The sequence below is a fragment of the Rhipicephalus sanguineus genome, chromosome 2 (genome assembly GCF_013339695.2).
Source record: "Rhipicephalus sanguineus isolate Rsan-2018 chromosome 2, BIME_Rsan_1.4, whole genome shotgun sequence".
In the NCBI taxonomy this organism is placed as follows: domain Eukaryota; kingdom Metazoa; phylum Arthropoda; class Arachnida; order Ixodida; family Ixodidae; genus Rhipicephalus; species Rhipicephalus sanguineus.
Genome location: NC_051177.1, coordinates 209,157,399 through 209,178,147, shown reverse-complemented (window position 1 = coordinate 209,178,147; position 20,749 = coordinate 209,157,399).

Sequence of the window (20,749 nt, the reverse complement as noted above, 5' to 3'; positions counted from 1 at the left end):
GTTCGGGTGGAAAGGGGGAAGGGGTAGGGACTGGCAGGTATCCGTGATGTGAAATGTGTATGCTCCTTTCACACAATCCTTCTCCACACACACACAAAAAAAAGCGTTTGGGCGCCATTTGTCGCGTTTACAGCAAAACATTGGCGCTGTGCTTGGTCTTAACGGTGATAGATGGCGAAACCATTCGAAGAAGTTGGAGATTACCTCAGAATGGGGATTACTGCGTTAATCACGCTGAGCACGTGAGTGCGCTAGACCGATGCACTGAAGGTCGCTATTGTCTTTTCGGCGCGAAATTTGACCGCTCCGCATTGCGCTCACGCCGTGAGCCACAGGCCATTCCGTCAATCACGCATGGAAGAAGTTCACGCCATTCGTTCTGTGACTGCATCTATTTACCCTGCTGTGTTTTTTTTTTGTTCTTGCGTTTTTCTGTACTGCACTCACGCACAGTTTTACACACTCATACGAAATTCACGTAGTGCGGGAAGCGTAGATATTAATGGCTCATCGTCGACCTGCCACGTCACCGCAGTCGTGGCCTCGTGGTAAAGTGTCCGCTTCGGCTGCGGGAGGTCGCGGGTTCAAATCCGCTGCCGCCGGATACCCACCGGTCTCTGTAAAATTGGGCACAAGCGCTCCCCCGGCCTGGCACTTTGGCTTGTATTCAGGGTTGATGACGCTTGGGAAAGGAGCCTGCGCCAAAAAGCCCGTCACAAGGCGATCGTGAGCACAACACGGAGACCCACTCGAGCGAAGGGATCGAGTGCCTCTGTGGCGGTCTGTCTGTTGTCTTAACGAGTGCGCGCAGCCGTTGAAATGTCCGGCCCCGACAGGCAACGTTGCAGAGAACGTGGACGGTACGCTACGTACGTCCACCAGAGCAGCATGGACGCGGAACCTGCTCACGCGCGAAGCCTGACTCTTCTGCGATGCGCGGTGTGCCTGGGCGGGTCGCACACCAATGCGGCTCCTTTCTTTTTGTACCTTAGCTTTGGTTTTTGCTGTTTCGTGGGCTGCGACCGGCATGTTCACTGGCAAAAATTTCTGTAGATCATTAACGCAGCCAGGGGGGATGGGGGACTTCGCGCGAGGCAGTCAGCAAGTAGCAGGATATGCCGCATCGTGTTGGTTTCGAGCCACCGTGACACGTAGTTATTTATTGGCCTCGAGGCCCACCACTGGAAACGCCGGCGCCACCGTCGGCGTGACGTGCTTGGCAGGATCACGTGGTCTCAGCGGCCGCGTCGGCTGCTTGTGGAGCACTGACGCGTGCTTAGAAAACGAGTTTCAAGTCCCACATGCGCTGCGGTCTGTTCAAATTCGGAAGTTTTCTCTCATTTTCTACTCAATTGAAACCACTGTAATAGAGTGGCTGCCTCCGAAGGCGACGAACATGGGGCTCTACCGCTCGGTGCCGCAGTGCCGCGCTTACGCAAAGGAGCGCAGTGTCAGCCTGCACTGGTAACCGCGGGACAAGAAACAGCGTGAAGGATGGGTTGTAAAGCTAAGAACCGGCAAGCAGCCATCTGCTACGAGTCTTGTGTGCAACAAGCACTTCCGCGACGACGACTTTAGTTACTGCGTCGGGCCTGCGATGTTCGGTGAGTAACAGACAGCGCGCACTGAGACGATGGCTCGCGCGCGCTTCCCGCCGGCAAATGATGTTTATCTGCCACAGGATGGTAAAAGCGCTACCTTTTACCACGTGCGATGCCATCTCAGAACCCTCCAATGCGACCTCTTGATCGTCGGCCCCGTGCTCAGCGTCCACAAAATCGGCTGCAGATGCGCAAGTCATTGTTTAGATACGTTCAATTAACAAACGCACAGGGTCCCTTATGCATTCGTTAAAGATGACTAGAAGGCGAAAGCCATCTTCTTCTTCTGGTCAGTAATTGTACTGATTCTCCCGCGCCATCCTCCAAAAGCGTTCTGCACCTAACGCGGTTTTGCACGTCCTCCGTGACCGATCACGGAGGCAATGCAAAGCGACCATGACGTGTGAATACGTCATAATGTGACGTCACATTATGTGACGTCATGATGACGTCATATGGTGACACCATCACGTGACGATTATTTTTTTCATCACTCTGTTGACGCCGCCGACGCGGGACGCCGACGGGCAACTTCCCATTTTATGAGGCATGCATTGCTTCATAAGCTACATAAATTTTGCATTGCCTCCGTGATCGGCACAACGATGATCGGCCCACAGGCCAACCCCATGTATTGTCTTGGAACCTCATTTATTAACGTGGGAAAGATGCCACCCTGTTGGCGTTAGACGCGACACTGCTGCCAAAATTGTTGGGGTACTCGCCAAATAATTACTATCCTGTTCTGCGGCTGCTGGTTGCTGCAATACCTTCTATTTTATTCACCGCTATTTCAAGTTCATGTGGGTCCCATAGAGTTGATATACTGACTCTAGAGGAAAAGCTCCCCATAGGGCCCATGCATTGAAACCTATAACCGCATGGGTTCCGCCATGATGGAACAAAACGATCGTTGCCAGGGTTGCCAGACCCTGAGACGCTCGCTATATTTGACGGTGGTAATCAGTTTTAATCTACCAACCTAAGCCAGCTACGCGCTGTTCATAGAACATCAGCTGTGTTTTGATGCGTGAAGCCGTGTGTTAGTGTACGGTTGTCTGTGCAGCTAGCTGGTCCGGTTGATAACAGTTAAAATTTCCACCTGTTTGTGCATGGTTTTTACTAGGCACTCCTTACCAAAGTTTCTCCTTTCGCTGGCACAAAGGTCACTCGACAGATTCGCAGCTGGAAGCAAAGTCCGTAGGCCGTGGTCGCGCGCTAATTCGACTTGCAATGGCGAGACACCTGTATCCACGTTTTTCAGCTCATTGCTGCCGTACTTCAGCGCAGAGAGCCGTAAAGCAGAACAATGTCGATTGCAGCATGCAGCGGCGAATGTGAGTGAGACATCTCCCGAAAGCTTCAATCGAAACTAAAGTTACACGGCCCACGAGGCTTTATCGCCGTTAAAAACTATTAAAAAAATCGGTTGCGACTGGTTCGTACATAACTTTCTGGGCTTGTCTCATCTCTTCTTTGCCGTCCGTCCTGGTTTGCACTGATGCACTGAAGTTTCCAGCTCGAAAGAAAAAAGGGCTGTCACATGAAGTCGAGTGGTATGCGGCGACAGAAAACGCACACAACGGGACACTATGACAACTACGAGATACAAGTCGCGAACGAAGTTTCAGGGGCTTTGACGCGACGCGCAAACCGGCGCAATCGGCCGCAAGCACACACCCGCGTACTCGCGAGTGTTGATACGGTGGTGCCACCTAGTTAACCAGCCTGCAAACGCTCCTTTCCGCGCACAGTAAATTTCATAAATAGCCGTCGTATTCTTTCGTAGAAGTATTCAAAATAAACACAAAACAATATCCGCAAGTTTTTAATTGTGCAGATGCTTCTCTAGGATTGATATGTGATGGCAAGAATGACAACGTTCCAAGATGTCAGCGTTCTTGTGGTTATAGGTCTCGCGGCCCAGCTTTTCCTCTAGCGTCAGTATATTAACTCTATGGTGGGTCCTAGTTCACAGACGACGTTTGCAGAACAAGTCCGGCAAACGTTACTGTATTTTCTTTCTTTTCCTAGGCGTCGCATGCTACTACATGCTCGGTCTCGTAGACTGGTTCTCCTTCCACCAGCAATCTCGAAGTGATGAAGCTTTGGTCTATGAATATGTTGATGACAGAGAGTGGCAAGTTCACTGGAATGCAAACGGAACGATAATTAAGGAGCATTAAAAAAGGCGTCGCATTTGCTCACGTTTTGTGTGAGCACCAAACGAAACGAATGCGCTGAATAAAGAAACAGAAGCAGCGGCATTTGCCCGCTGAGAAGACCGATCAATACGCAGTGCGAGACAACCAACTTAGACCACAATGTTGCCATGCGCACCGAAGCCGCAGTTGTAAGGAAATTGTTTTTGAACGGCTCTGATAGCGTCCGCGCAACAGTAGTTGTTTGTTTACTCACAAAGTCTCATATTTTTCGGCCTAAAGTTCATAGCGTGGTGCCAAAACGTGCTCGTAGCAAAAGCGAAACCATCAGTGCGAACATACATGCAGACCCTCATACATGCAGAGGCACCGTCAGTCGTCGCGAATCCGTGCGATCACTGGCTTGAGGCTTCTTTCTGTTATGCTCCATGTGGTTATACAGGCAGTCTACTCTAACGAGATATTTCACATAGTTTGCACTCAGCGAGTGACTACCTTTCACGCAAGAAGCCGGTTCAGGGGTCTCCAACGCGGTAACTGCAGAAAACCGAGCACCCGCTTCACTCTAAGAGACTGCGACTGTAGACTATCTCGTGCTTTCAGTTCGTCGAAAATGATTATCTTGTCAGTAAAGAACACAGTTCAATTCGAAAGTACTTACAGAAATGCCCTGGAGGGCTTCAGCGAGGTGTTTTTGTAGAGCGCCGACAGCAAAACCTATGGGGAGCGCGACGGCGGTATCCTGCCTATAGCATGCAATCGAGGCGCGTCCGATAGAGGGCGACTCCGTAACTCCTCGAGGCCAATATGATACAGGCGTCATGTCGTGTTAACGTCGATTGTGGTCCCAAAATTGGCTACGTTTTTATCGCAGTCTAATAACATTTGTATTCGTATGATTTAGCAAGCTATATTCAAGCGCTGCTCGACCCCGGAGGAACGCGCTAACGAAAGCGATGTATGATATTCACATCATCGCACCGTAGCGTGCACTTTGTTTCGATAACACAGACGTCTGTGCTCTAACGTGAGTACTGATACTACATCAGACCATATCATATAGGTGTCAATGTGGTCGGGGTGCCCGGTAAGCCCACGATGCGCGCACAACTCCTCCATTTACAAAAGCACGTCGATCCACCTCGTAACCCTTGGCTCCAGGCCAAGAAATGCAGCGCAGAACCACTGGCTGCCTGATTCGATCGCACATGACACTGATTTCTACAAGGTGTGGGATATGCCGAATTTTTCGCACTGGTATTGGCGTTGAAAGTTAAATCGTCCACGTGGTAAGAAGTCGAACCGCCAGCGGTATGTACACGCTCGAAAGTTCCATCATTACAGCGCGTCATTAATTTCTTTACGCTAGAGAATGCCCAACCGAAAAAAATTCGGCAGATCCCACACACTGTGGGAATCGATGAATGCGAAGCAGCCAGCAAAGAGCTACATACATCACCTTGTTTGTCTTTGAGCCAAATGAAATCATTCATTCCATGGCATCTAGTCCACCATATATCGCATGTTTGCCATGCACGCATGCATGCACAATCTAGTGTACACCACGCCAATGAAACGCATATTCTGGTATATAAATGCATGACCTGTCGTTTATGTTCATCACGCATTCGTGTCATGCCATACCAATTTTGGTATATATCACGTTAACAAAACGGCCGGAAGCACACCATGACAGTGGCATGTAAATCATACCGTACATGACATGCATAACATGATTCGCATGTTCAGACCTCTCATTTATGTTCATCATACATTCACATCGCGCAATACCAATTTTGGTGTATATCAAAGGAGCGAAATGGCCGCGAGTACACCATGAGTAGAGCATGTAAATCATGCTATACATGACATGAATATTACGGTTTTTCATGTTACCACCTGTCACTAATGTTCATCATACAGTCTCATCGCGCAATACCAGTTTTGGTGTGTATCAAGCTATCGAAACGGCCGCGAATGCACCATGAGCGTGGCATGTAAGTCATGACATACATGGCACGCATATCATAGTTTTTATGTTATCACCTGTTATTCATGTTCTTAATACAGTCACATCGCGCAATACCAATTTTGGTGCATATCAATCTAGCGAAACGGCCACGAGTGCGCCATGAGCATGGCATGTAAATCATGTCGTACATTTCATGCATGTCATGATTATCATGTTACCACCTTTCATTTACGTTCGTTACAGTGGCGTCGCGCAATACCAATTTTGGTGTATGTCAAGCAAGCGAAACGGCACGAGTGCGTCATGAGCATGACATGTAAATCATGTCTGTGCATGCCATGCATGTCATGATTGTCATGTTACCACGTCTCATTTACCTTCGTCATACAGTCGCATCGCGCAATACCAATTTTGGTGTACATCGAGCTAGCGAAGCGGCCGCGAATGCATCATGAGCGTGGCAATTAAGTCATCACATACATGACATGCATGTCATGGTTTTCATCTTACCAACTGTCATTCATGTTCTTCATACAGTCACAATAATAATAATAATAATATCTGGGGTTTAACGTCCCAAAACCACGATATGGTTATGAGAGACGCCGTAGTGGAGGGCTCCGGAAATTTCGACCACCTGGGGTTCTTTAACGTGCACCCAAATCTAAGTACACGGGCCTCAAACATTTTCGCCTCCATCGAAAATGCAGCCGCCGCGGCCGGGATTCGATCCCGCGACCTTCGGGTCAGCAGACGAGCGCCATAACCACTAGACCACCGTGGCGGGGCTTCATACAGTCACATCGCGCAATACCAATTTTGGTGTATATCAATCTACTGAAACTGCCGCTAGCGCATCATGAGCGTGGCATGTAAATCAGGTCGTACATGACTTGCATGTCATGAATTTCATGCTACCACGTCTCACTTACGTTCGCAATACTGTCGTGTCGCGTAACACCAATTTTTGTGTATATCACGCAAGCGAAACGGACGCGAAAGCACCATGAGCGTGGCATGTAAATCATGACATACATGTCATGGACATCATGGTTTTCATGCTACCACCTGTTATTCACGTTCTTCATAAAGTCACATCGCAGAGTACCTATTTTGGTGCACATCAATCTAGCGAAACGGCCGCGAGTGCGCCATGAGCGTGGCATGTAAATCATGTCATACATGACATGCATATCATTATTTTAATGTTACCACGTGTCAGTTATGTTCGTCATACAGAAATGTCTCGTCATACCAGTTTTCGTATGTATCCCTTCATTTAAACGGCCGCGAGCGCCCCGAGACCATGTCATGTAAATCATGTTGCACAGGACATGCGCTTCATGATTTGCATGTTAGGACCTGTCATTATGTTCGTCATGAACCCTTGTCACGCCGTACCAATTTTGGTATATATGAAATTAACGGAACGGCCTCATGAGCCCAAAGGCCGTGGAATGTAAATCATGCTGTTCATGACATGCGTGTCATGATTTTCATGATATGACCTGTCATTTATGTTCGTAATAAGGCCATGTTATGGCACACCAATTTTGGCATACATCCGATTCACTAAACGGCCAGGAGAGCACAAAGTCGTAGGCGGATAGATAGATAGATAGATAGATAGATAGATAGATAGATAGATAGATAGATAGATAGATAGATAGATAGATAGATAGATAGATAGATAGATACGCTCAAAGTGGCAGAAGTTCGCTAAGAAATGCTTCGCATTTAAAATTGGCCGCGTATCTGCGTGCTTTGCTGCAAATGCCGTCGAAAGACGATAGAGGAGGCGCTGCGTTAACGCTGCGTGAGATATGGGCGCCATCTGGCGCAATACGTCGGGAAACATGAGCTTGTGCAGAGGCCACAGATGAAGGAAAGTTCTTTCCTTCCTCCGTGGCAGAGGCCTTTTGTCGGCGTGCATAGTGTGGCATTTTTATCGCAGCCGCATTTTCAGCGCAGCTTAAGAAACTAGGGTCTTTAGAATTACGTATCTTTGTATTTTCTAGTAAAGGAACACACCACCTAATACCTACATAGAGATCTTGCGCCAAAGATATGCGTATTGTTTGCTTTTTGATGGACAATGTACACAAGTATGAACCTAGCCACCAGTTCAAGATGGCTAGGCGTTCGGCAAGTGGTTCAACTTTGGCCGGGAGGCTGAATCGGGTGACAGACAGACAAACAGAAAGACAGTTCGACAGGCAGACCAAAATTGGGGACGCTTAAGCTTCGCCTTTAAGAGTTCAACGCGATAGCGATATCCTACCCCTAGTGCGCACTTAGAACACTCGAGTGTTTAACAAAATGCGCGCACTAAGGTGTGTACCTTATGTAATGGGTAGCATGTTTTAAACCAGGAGCAATTATGCGCGAGAAACTTTTCGAAGTTGCGACGCACCCACTACGTGGTCTTAAGGGAATACGCGCAGTAATGTGTGTGCCTTTTTTAATGGGTGGCTGTCTTTAAACCACCAAGTCGTTATGATATTGACATGGTGTGACGCCCGATAGCAATGTACGCAGACGGCCTGGGCTCGATTCTCACTCGGACCCAGCATTTTTATTATTTATTTTATTTGCAGCTTTTTCGATTTTTCGGTCACGGGCAAGATGATGATTTTTCGCTCGCAACCAACGGCGCCGACGCCGACGGCGGAATTTCTGCGATACGAGCTCTTAACGCTATCGCGTTAAAATTTCTGAATTTAAGTCGCCAAGAAAGACTATCGTCTTTAAAAACGACATCGGCTCTATGCTGGCCCAGCGTGCATGGGCGACCTCGCCGGCCACGGCCCGAGCTAAGATGACAGAGTTGGGCCGAGGTTGTGAGTGGTTAATGGCCTTACACCGGCCGACATTTGGCTGCTGAAATAGGCCCAAGGCGGTATAGGTGGACCTTGTAGATATTAGGCGGTGCGCGGATGGATTAAATCATAGAGTTTCTTACAATAATACCTAGAGGAGAATCTGGCGCTAGTGTCTACGCGGGCTCCTTGAGCGGCGCTTCAACCTCAATGGGAATGATGGGAAGTACAGGCTTCGGATTTGCTTCGGATGGATTAGGTTCTTGAGATTAGTGACGCTTGTTTGTCGAGTGTAAAACAAAGGGATATGAAGTTATTTACAATTAAAACTTGCTTCATTTTTTGTACGTGAAACTTATTACAAAACGTTTGCGTATAGAAGTGAAACCTAGACAAATTTAAGCACCAGGGTATGCATTGCTCTGCAATCGTGTTCCAGATTTGGCATCGCAAAATAAGAAGTCATTTTTTACAACACTTGAAAACATACAAGCCTGTTTTCCCTCGAAAGCGCGCATTATCTATTTATAGAAATAACAGTACTGTATTGAGTGAGAAACACTTAACGTAGCGTCTGCTGCGATACCAGGTGCGTCTGTCCAAGTGGTCTGCCTCCAACGCATCTCTCGTTTAGTTGTGAAGTCAAGTCAGAAAAGCGTGGCTGTGCGTCTACTTGGCTTCGCCGTCGTTTTGCAGCCGATTTGAAAGAGTTTTGACACGTAGCGTTTATCACAAAACGTGAACTCTATGCAATTTCCTACACTGGCATGGGATGCTACATCTATGCGCAGCGGTGAGTGCACGACACTTTGCTAAAACTGTCACATACAACCTGTAAAGCTGCAACGTGGCAGCAAACCAAGAAACCTAGCGGTCTTCAGCCTCTTTGAACAACAAAGGCACTGTTTTAGTGCTTTGCAACGCACCCCACTGCCCAGGCCTCGCAAAGAACGAAACTGAAACTGTAGAATAAGTTCCGTAGACCGTTCGCTAGCTAATGAAATCCAATCCGAAGCCTGTACTTCCCATCATTCCCATGGTGGTTGAACGATAGCAGCGCCAGTTTACTCTCTAGGTTATTGTAAGAAACTCTACGGATTAAATATTCTTTTGTGAATACTCTAGCGCAATCTAGTGACAGCCAACGCTAAACGCTCAAAGAATAAATGTTCGCTGACCGAGAAATAATGCGCGTGGTGTAGGAAAAAAATTTTTATGCGCTCTTTCAGATCAACTTGAAGGCCCACGATACGGCGGTAAGGTTAAACATTACTGCCCCGACGTGGGAGCCGCCGGCGTCTACCTAAGGGTTGATCTTCAAGACCCCAATAAAGTTCATCATATTATATAGATATTTGCAATGTCGACTTGTCGCTGGCTCATAACACCTGGTCAAGGTGGTAGGTAGCAAAGCAGGGGCCTACAGAGGACCAGGTTTGGTCGCCCGGGCATTGGGTGCCGACTCTTTCCCTATCATTTGCCGACCGTTGGCTGAACGTCTTAGGCCAACTCATAGCCAGCGTAATTGGATGCCGATCAGGGTCCCCCTTTGGGCAGCCATTGGTCGGGCAACAGTACCGGTTGCTGAGCGACGCCCAGTTGTTTATCAATACCATCGGCCAATATCAGTTCGGTGTATACCTCTACCGCGTGCTGCTATAAACCGACGTAATGCGCAAGGTCACATTAACACATGCCATAATGTGGACACCTAATCACGCGAGAGAAAGGAACACATCCATGCTAGGCTGTGGCACGGGAGTGGGCTGACGTCACAGCTTCGGCAGTGCATTTTTGGGGGTCACGCCTATTTAGCACAGCCCATGCAAAGAGAATTACGGGGCCGCGCAGGTAGCCCACTGCGAAAAGGTCGATTGCGGAGCTCAGTTTCAGCATGAAGGAAATCTCTGTCATTTCCTTCTTTGCCATTTGTCTCTTTCCGTTTTCAGGCTCAAACTGAGCAGCGCTTTGGCAAAACGGGTTACGATGCACCACCTTGCACAATCTGCAGTACGTATGCAGCCAGGCCCGGTCATGGCCAGGCAATTGTTCGGGTGGAAAGGGGGAAGGGGTAGGGACTGGCAGGTATCCGTGATGTGAAATGTTAATGCTCCTTTCACACAATCCTTCTCCACACACACAAAAAAAAAGCATTTGGGCGCCATTTGTCGCTTTTACAGCAAAACATTGCCGCTGTGCTTCGTCTTAACGGCGATAGATGGCGAAACCATTTGAAGAAGTTGGAGATTACCCCAGAATAGGGATTAATCCGTTAATCACGCTGACCACGTGAGTGCGCTAGACCGATGCACTGAAGGTCGCTATTGTCTTTTCGGCGCGAAATTTGACCGCTCCGCATTGCGCTCACGCCGTGAGCCACAGGCCATTCCGTCAATCATGCATGGAAGAAGTTCACGCCATTCGTTCTGTGACTGCATCTATTTACCCTGCTGTATTTTTTTGTTCTTGCGTTTTTCTGTAACTGCACTCACGCACAGTTTTACACACTCATACGAAATTCACGTAGGGCGGGAAGCGTAGATATTAATGGCTCATCGTCGACCTGCCACGTCACCGCAGTCGTGGCCTCGTGGTAAAGTGTCCGCTTCGGCTGCGGGAGGTCGCGGGTTCAAATCCGCTGCCGCCGGATACCCACCGGTCTCTGTAAAATTGGGCACAAGCGCTCCCCCGGCCTGGCACTTTGGCTTGTATTCAGGGTTGATGGCGCTTGGGAAAGGAGCCTGCGCCAAAAAGCCCGTCACAAGGCGATCGTGAGCACAACACGGAGACCCACTCGAGCGAAGGGATCGAGTGCCTCTGTGGCGGTCTGTCTGTTGTCTTAACGAGTGCGCGCAGCTGTTGAAATGTCCGGCCCCGACACGCAACGTTGCAGAGAACGTGGACGGTACGCTACGTACGTCCACCAGAGCAGCATGGACGCGGTACCTGCTCACGCGCGAAGCCTGACTCTTCTGCGATGCGCGGTGTGCCTGGGCGGGTCGCACACCAATGCGGCTCCTTTCTTTTTGTACCTTAGCTTCGGTTTTTGCTGTTTCGTGGACTGCGACCCGCATGTTCACTGGCAAAAATTTCTGTAGATAATTAACGCAGCCAGGGGGGGATGGGGGACTTCGCGCGAGGCAGTCAGCGAGTAGCTGGATATGCCGCATCGTTTTGGTTTCGAGCCAAGCGTTACGAGGTGGATCGACGTCTTCTTGTAAGTTCAGCAACTGTGTGAATATCGTGGGCTTGCCTGGCACGTCGGGCACAGTGGCGTGGAAAGGGTATGACTTATTCGCCCAGTCACGATGGTACGTTACGTTTTGACACACTGCGCTATAGAATTAGGGAGAGAAGATGAATTCTAAGGGCTCGTTTTTGTTTGTTAGACACAATATTAATCAGGACTAACAGACAATAATGCCAAGGAAAGTATAGGGGATGGTATTTGTAATAATCGGGATATAAATGAGAAGGAAATAAAGTGGAAGAAGAGATAACTTGGCGTCGCAAGGGGCCAAATCTGCGACCTTCGAATAACGCGTCCGGCGCTCTACCACTGAGCTACGGCGGCGCCATCCTCCCGTCCACTTTATGTGGTATATACGTGTATTTAAACCTAGGAGTGTTATTCAGAGCGATCGCAGCCATGGCGGCGAGTGTGGAACACTTTTTTTTTCTTCCTTTTGGCTTCACGTAGCACATGATCTTTTACGAGCAGGCATCTGACCAATAATCCCTCGCATACTACCTGAAGGCATTAAGTTTGCCAGCACGAGACCCTCGCTATGAATGAAGGAAAGGAGATGATTTTCTAAGGGCTCGTTTATCTTTGTTAGACACAATATTAATGAGAACTAACAGACAATAACGCCAAGGAAAGTATGGGGGGTGTTATCTGTAGTATTTAGAACATAAATGTGAAGAAAGTAAAGTGGACGAAAAGATGACTTGCCGCCGGCAGGGACCGAACCTGCGACCTTCGAATAACGCGTCCGATGCTCTACCACTGAGCTACGGCGGCAGTCATCCCCCCGTCCACATTATAGGGTATATATATGTGCATATAAACCTAGGAGTGTTAGTCGGCGCCGATCGCAGCCATGGATGGGAGTGTGGAACACTTTTCCGGCCTTTTTGGCGTCACGTAGCACGTGATCTTTTTACGAGCTGGCAGCTGACCAATCCCTCGCATACTACCTGAAGGCATCAAGTCTGCCAGAACGAGACCCTTGCTATGAATGAAGGAAAGAAGATAGCTTTTAAGCGCTCGTTTTTTTGTTAGGCACAATATTAGCGAGAACTAACAGACAATAATGCCGAGGAAAGTATAGGAGATGTTATTTGTAACAAGTGAAATATTATTATGAAGAAAGTAAAGTGGATGAAAGGATAACTTGCCGCCGGCATGGACCAAACCTGGGACCTTCGAATAACGCGTCCGATGCTCTACCACTGAGCTACGGCGGCGGTGATCCCCCCGTCCATTTTATAGGGTATATATGTGCATATAAACCTAGGAGTGTTAGTCTATTCCCTCGCATAAGCGCAAAGTGTTGGTTACACTGCTGGCCAGGCACGCTAAAGTATTTGATTTTGCACAGAAGTCGCATAGACCTGAGGCGCCCAGCACACGCACTCGTCACAAGATCGACACCGGATCTGCGCACCCCCTCCGACAGAAGCCTTATCGAGTTTCCGCGTCAGAGCGCAAGGTAATTTCACAGCAAGTCAGTGAGATGCTAACCTCCGGCGTAATCCAAGAATCGTCAAGTCCCTGGGCCGCGCCTGTTATCTTGGTCAAGAAAAAAGATGGGTCCTGGAGGTTCTGCGTTGACTACCGACGTCTCAACTCTATAACCAAGAAGGACGTGTACCCGCTTCCACGCATCGATGATGTCATCGACTGCCTGCATTCAGCGTCCTATTTTTCATCGGTGGACTTGCGATCCGGGTATTGGCAGATTCCCATGGATCCGGATGACAAAGAAAAGACGGCTTTTGTTACACCCGACGGTCTGTTTGAATTTAATGTTATGCCATTCGGCTTGTGTAATGCCCCCGCCACATTTGAAAGATATATGGACACCGTTTTGCGGGGCCTCAAATGGGAACTCTGCCTGTGTTACCTGGATCATGTGGTGATTTTTGGCCGAACATTTGAAGAACATAATCATCGCCTTGACCTCGTCCTTACCTGTCTGGAGAAAGCTGCGCTTACACTGAACTCAAAAAAATGTCGCATTGGAGAACGTGAAACCTTGGTTCTGGGACACCTGGTGGATAAAAATGGCGTGAGACCGGACCCGCAGAAAGTCGCCGCTGTCAGCAACTTCAAGCAGCCGCAGTCCCTCAGGGAGCTGCGAAGCTTCCTGGGCCTGTGTTCTTACTTTCGCCGCTTTGTCCCGAATTTCACTGATAAAGCACAACCACTGACTGACTTGCTGCCAAAGGACGTCCCTTTCCACTGGACACCGGATTGCGAAGCAGCCTTTCAGCAGCTTCGGTTCATACTGACTTCAGGACCGGTACTACGCCATTTCGATCCTTCTGCTGAAACGGAAATTCACACAGATGCCAGTGGAATCGGCCTTGGTGCGGTGCTCGTTCAACGCCATGACAATGCTGAACACGTGGTAGCTTATGCGAGTCGTTCGTTGAGCAAGGCAGAGCGAAATTACACAGTCACAGAACACGAGTGCCTCGCCGTCGTTTTCGCCGTGCACCAGTTTCGCCCATACATCTACGGCCGTCGCTTCTCGGTAATCACCGACCATCATTCTCTATGCTGGTTGGTAGGCCTCCGAGACCCATCTGGACGACTGGCGCGATGGGCTTTGCGCTTACAGGAGTTCGACTTCACTGTACGCTACAAGAGCGGTAACCGGCACGCAGACGCCGACTGCCTATCGCGCCTTCCTCTACCGACGACTGAGTGCGACGCTGACAACTTCGACCAGTATATCGACGCTATTACCTCCGAGTTCCCTGACCTCGCGACTTTCCGGACAGCCCAACACGAGGACCGCTCCCTAGATTCTCTGTTCGCTTCCGCGAATGACCACGCAAACCCAAGCTGTTTCGTGGTTCATGAAGGCGTCCTTTACAAGAAGAATTATTCCGGACAAGGCGCCCGTCTGCTTCTAGTTGTTCCACGCACTTTACGGGCTCACGTCTTTCAGTCCTTACACGACGACGCAACCTGCGGCCACATGGGCTTCGCCAGAACGCTTCGACGAATCCAGCAAAGGTTCTATTGGCCCAAGATGCGACACGACACGGAAAAATACGTTGCTGGATGCGAACAATGCCAACGACACAAGCGTCCCACGGCTACACCGCCAGGACTTCTCCATCCTGTGCCACCTCCTAACTCTCCCTTCGAGACAGTTGGTGTCGATCTTCTCGGTCCGTTTCCACGATCGAGCAGTAACAATCGATGGATCGTCGTCTGTGTTGACCACCTGACGCGCTACGCAGAAACTGCTGCAATACCTGCTGCAACGGCCATGCACGTGTCACAGTTTATGCTTCGCTTTATAATTCTCCGCCATGGTCCTCCACGCGTTGTCATTAGCGACCGCGGACGACAGTTCGTTGCCGACGTCGTTGAAGAGATCCTGCGTCTGTCTGCCTGCCATTTCCGCCATGCCACACCATATCACCCGCAGACCAATGGCCTCGCAGAGCGCACGAACCGGACTCTCACGAACATGCTGTCTATTTATGTCGATTCCAAGCACAAAAACTGGGACGAAGTGCTACCTTACATCACATACGCGTACAATACCGCGAAGCATGAGACTACAGGTTACTCTCCATTTTACCTGTTGTACGCTCGTTCCCCACGATGTTGTCTCGACACTATACTACCTTTCACGCTAGACGTGGAAACATCGGTAGCCGAGACGCTCTGCCGCGCAGAAGAAGCCCGTCGCATCGCACGCCTTCGAACTTTGGCATCCCAACAGCGTTCTAAGAAACGTTACGACGCCTGCCATCGCTCCGTATCTTATACTAAGGGCGATCTTGTGTGGTTATGGACACCAGTCCGCAAACGTGGTTTGTGCCAGAAGTTCTTGGCCCACTATTCAGGTCCATTCGTCATTCTTGACCGCCTCAGCGACGTCATGTACGTAATCTCAAGCGTCACAAGCAATGGTCGCCGCTCTAGCAAAACACAGCTGGCACACGCTGCGCGCCTTAAACCGTGCTACCATCAACCATCTGAGTGACTCGCCCAGAGGGCATCGTCTGCGAATCGGGAAGTGAAACGCGCGAGCGAAGATTCGACAAAGAGGAGAACGAGGCTGGACTGGCTCGCGAGCGGCGCCGTTGACTCTTGGCCGAGCTACACCTCTGCATTTTCCCATCTTGTAAATAAACGCTTTCCATCGTCACAATATTTAAAGGTGTATGCCTTCCTAACGATGTTGTACTGGCAGAAGGTGGTCATTGGACTACGCGGGAAGGACTGGCAGGATGTGGACGAAACCTTTTCAATCTATTTTCGGGGTTCGTTCCAGCTTGGTAATACAGGCGCGAATAACCTTCTCGACGCTTACTCGTTGGATGCACATGGTTTGACGTAAGGGGAAATCACCCGGCACGGAATTTGCAATTGTCATTTTTTAAGCCAGACATTTCGTCAAGCTAATATAGCCCTTTCAGCCCTGGATTTTTTAGTTTGCTCGGAGACATTTGCTGTGCGTGTTTGCCTAAGAGTTATGACCTCAGAAGACCACAAACGAAAAATTGAGCCAGTGGTGCAAGTGTCAATGGATTTACATACATGGCAACAAAAATAGGTCATCAGGGCTCAGCGGTTGTGAAATGAGAAAAATAGCTTCTTTTTTCCTGCTACTCATTAGAGTACACAAAATGTGAACCACGTCTCATTTTTCAGTGTGATACTCATTGAAACAGCTTCCGCACGTCGACCCGAAAATGGCGCTTACCTGCCTCGGCGTCACCCATGACTTCGGTCAAACTGGTTCTCCTTTGCGGCTCCCAACTCCGCAAGCATGTCACAATTGTGGTGTCAATCGCAGTGGGGATCATTGAAGAAGTATTCCCCCAAGAATTGACAGTTTTGGTTTCATTTCTGAGGTGTTAGGGGAAACGTTGCGTGATGGTGCCAATTGACAACGCCAGGGCCGAAAGGGATAGGCCTACATTCCCCGCGCCTTGTATAATGGACCTCGGCTATTTCTGTACATTCCTACGCTGTCGTGAAAGTATCATGTAGTTCTCGCATTATGTAGCGCGGGGGTCTCAAACACGCGACCCGAGGGCTGCATGCGGCCCGCGGTCGCCACATGCCCGTCTTCGTCCCATTTTTAAAAATTTTCTTTATACGCACGTAAATAAAGTTCTTTGAATGTATAAATAAAGTTCTTTGTATGTATGTATAAACACGTTATTAAGCTACACAGGTATGAGAGGTGTAAAGCGTTTTTCTGTTATTTTTTCGTCAGGCACCCCCCTCGGCCATCGTGTGTGGATACATAACCGTGAAACAAAACTCTATCTATATGAATCGGCGTCCAGATTTTAGTGATTTGGAGTTAGGAATCGATATGTGGTTGGAATCCTGCCGCCAAATACTCTTGAGAGATTATATGAGATAGGAGAGAGCTCTTCGTTGAGATAGCAACGTTAGCTGACATTTGGTGCAATCTCTCCTCCTTCTTCGCTGTCTCACGCCGCCGCCGAAGATTGCACGAACTCATGCCGCGGATTGGACTACAGAGTTCAGGCTGTCGGCACGCATCTGGCCTGACCTTCGACACCCCTTCCACCGCAACGAACTCTGTCTCATTGTAGGGTATGTGCGCAAAGCTGGGACGAACACAGGAAAAACGATGTAGACAGAAGGAGCGCAAACTATCAACTGATTTATTCTTTCTTGAAATAGCTTATATAAGCTTCTTCAAACGTCACAAGAAAAGTGGATAAGGAGAGAAAGCAAACAAATGATGCCCACCTCACGTCAAGCAAAACCTGCGCAAGAAATTGCCTTCTGCCTTATATAGGTTAACCGAAGTATCGCTTACGCAATTATCTCCCTTCTCTTTAATGATAAAAGCTTCCAACAGTTCCCGCCCCAATCTGTTCCTGCTCTTTCCTAAAATCTTTATCTTTTTAAGCAAAGGCTCGCATCCTAAGCATGTGCCGCAATGAGCGGGCAGGTGTGCGCCTTCTTTATTTCGAACCGACAAGGCATGCTCCTTGGCGCGCTCATTTATGCAACGCCCCGTTTGTCTCACGTAGTACTTTCCACATTTGAGGGTTATTTCATACACCACTTTCTTGGCACATTTGACAAAGCTTTCAGCATGCTTGATTCCGCAACCATTGCGTAGGGATTCCTTTCCGCCAATGCTTGAACATAATCCGGCAAGCTTTTTGGGTGCTGAAGACACCATAGCGACGCCATGCCGATTTGCCACTTTTTTCATGTTGTGGCCGAACTTGTGCATAAACGGCACAACAATGCGCTTATTTTTCGGTGGGCACTCGGTGCTGCCAGCACGTCTTCCATCATTTTTGATCTTCTTAAGAAGATTGTCAGCCACTGCTGTGATTACCTCACAAGGGAACCCGGCCGCTAGAAGCCTGCCAACTTGATTATCGAAACTGTCATGCATGGTATGCGGACACGATTTAGTTAGAGCGGAATGAAGGCACGAACTTGCAATCGCCCTCTTTACAATCTTTGATTGCGCAGAATCAAATGGCATAAGCGGTTTCTGAGGTAATCACAGCAGTGGCTCACAATCTTAATAATAATATGTGGGGTTTAACGTCCCAAAACCACCATATGATTATGAGAGACGCCGTAGTGGAGGGCTCCGGAAATTTCGACCACCTGGGGTTCTTTAACGTGCACCTAGGCTCACAATCTTCTTAAGAAGATCAAAACTGATGGAAGACGTGGTGGCAGCACCGAGTGCCCTCCGAAAAGTAAGCGCATTGTTGTGCCGTTTATGCACAAGGTCGGCCACAACATGAAAAAAGTGGCAAATCGGCAAGGCGTCACTATGGTGTTTTCAGCACCCAAAAAGCTTGCCGAATTATGTTCAAGGATTGGCGGAAAGGAATCCCTACGCAATGGTTGCGGAATCAAGCATGCTGAAAGCTTTGTCAAATGTGCCAAGAAAGTGGTGTATGAAATACCCCTCAAATATGGAAAGTACTACGTGAGACAAACGGCGCGTTGCATAAATGAGCGCGCCAAGGAGCATGCCTTGTCGATTCGAAATAAAGAAGGAGCACACCTGCCCGCTCATTGCGGCACATGCTTAGGATACGAGCCTTTGCTTAAAAAGATCAAGATTTTAGGAAAGAGCGGGACCAGATTGGGGCGGGAACTGTTGGAAGCTTTTATCATTAAAGAGAAGGGAGATAATTTCGTAAGCGATACTTCGGTTAACCTATATAAGGCAGAAGGCAATTTCTTGCGCAGGTTTTGCTTGACATGAGGTGGGCATGATTTCTTTGCTTTCTCTCCTTATCCACTTTTCTTGTGACGTTTGAAGAAGCTTATATAAGCTATTTCAAGAAAGAATAAATCAGTTGATACTTTGCGCTCCTTCTGTCTACATCGTTTTTCCTGTGTTCGTCCGAGCTTTGCGCACATACCCTACAATAAGTCATGCATCAACTCGCCCAAGAAGAAGTTCCTCTAAGAACTCTGTCTCCCTACTGCGGCTACCTCACCGCCCTCCCTCCTCATCGTCCCTGTCGTCAGTCGCGGAACCGGTTTTATTGCGATAGCAATTATATGGACAGTTTCGACGGGTTTTTGCCGTCGCCGTTGCTGTTGCCGTCATGTCCTTCAGGTATGAAGTCCAAATAAGATCCCCCAGCACATCGTATGTTCTACCGCGGGTAAAAGCGCGCGAGCGGGGGCGACGAACGCGGCCGAAACAGAGATCAAACGAGCCGGCCCATTTCCATCGCTCGGAGGGTGCATGCGATAACATCACACCGCTCGGGAGGCGTGCCGTCGAAGTAGACAGGAAATGCCCCGCCGGTCTTTAACGACCATGAAAAAAGACGGGAGGTGGTGGGATGGGGGGGGGGGGGGGGGTTGTCGCGAGCGCAGCCACTTCGAACTTTTAATCTAAGGGCGCGGTCGCGACCACTTGCGCGCGCGCTATCTCGAAAGCAATCACAGCGGGCTGCTCGTATACCCTTCTACGTGGTGCGCGCTCAACGCGAAGTGACTATGCGGAGGGCATCCTTCCCTGGAGCGGCCGTATTCTCTTACGCCAGCGTTTTGTAGTTACGCGAGATCAGATACAAAACAGTTAGTTGCCAGCGTCACTTGGTCTAACACTACAATTTTGTTGCTATCGAATTCATTGCTTCGCCCTTGCGGTGAAACTGCGACTTATTATGGTACACGGAAAACCAGTAGGTTATTCGCCTGCGCCGCCGGGCGCGCTGTGATGGAGCTCCAGTTAGGGAGCCTACATGAACGAACGGTCGTTCATGTAGGCTCCCTAAGTTCAAGACGCTACCGGCGCCGTACTCTCGAGGACAGGCGTACACGCAGTGCGGGGCCACAATATGGCGTGATACCGCGGCATTTCCGTCTGGCAACATTGTGTTTTGGCGGGCGGAGGAGTGTTGGCGGCATGTAGTGGGTCAAAGGCTGACACCACCCTAAAACGGTCGTTCATGTAGGCTCCCTAGCTCCAGTTCACTCTAGCGTCGTTGTGCTCAGTGCGCGTATCTTGTGACAGGCGGCGTCTACGAAGCAGGCTTTGCTGTCGTGTTGGTAATCCCTGAGGATAGTGGCGGCCCGGGCCCTGCGTCTTGGGTAATTGTGTTCAGGATGAACATTTCTGAAAATTTGCGTTGCCGTTATAAGCTCTCTAACACTCGGTGGGATTTCTACTGGGGTCGCCATGGTACGACTGTTCCGAATGTTCGAGAAACATTTTTTCACAGAAGGGAAAGGGAGACGTATGTGTCCCTCTGACGCACAGAGTTTTAAAATAACGCAGTTATTGCTATTATAGTTACAGAGCGGTCTTGTTGGTATGGCATATTTTTGATAAGTATGGTAGCGCAAAGAAACAGGGCACACGAAAGGCAACGAAGAGGAATGTGCAAAACGACACACTGACAGATACGTGGATTGCTCTACGGCCGTTGTATACCGGATTCCGCTAAGTTGTGGAA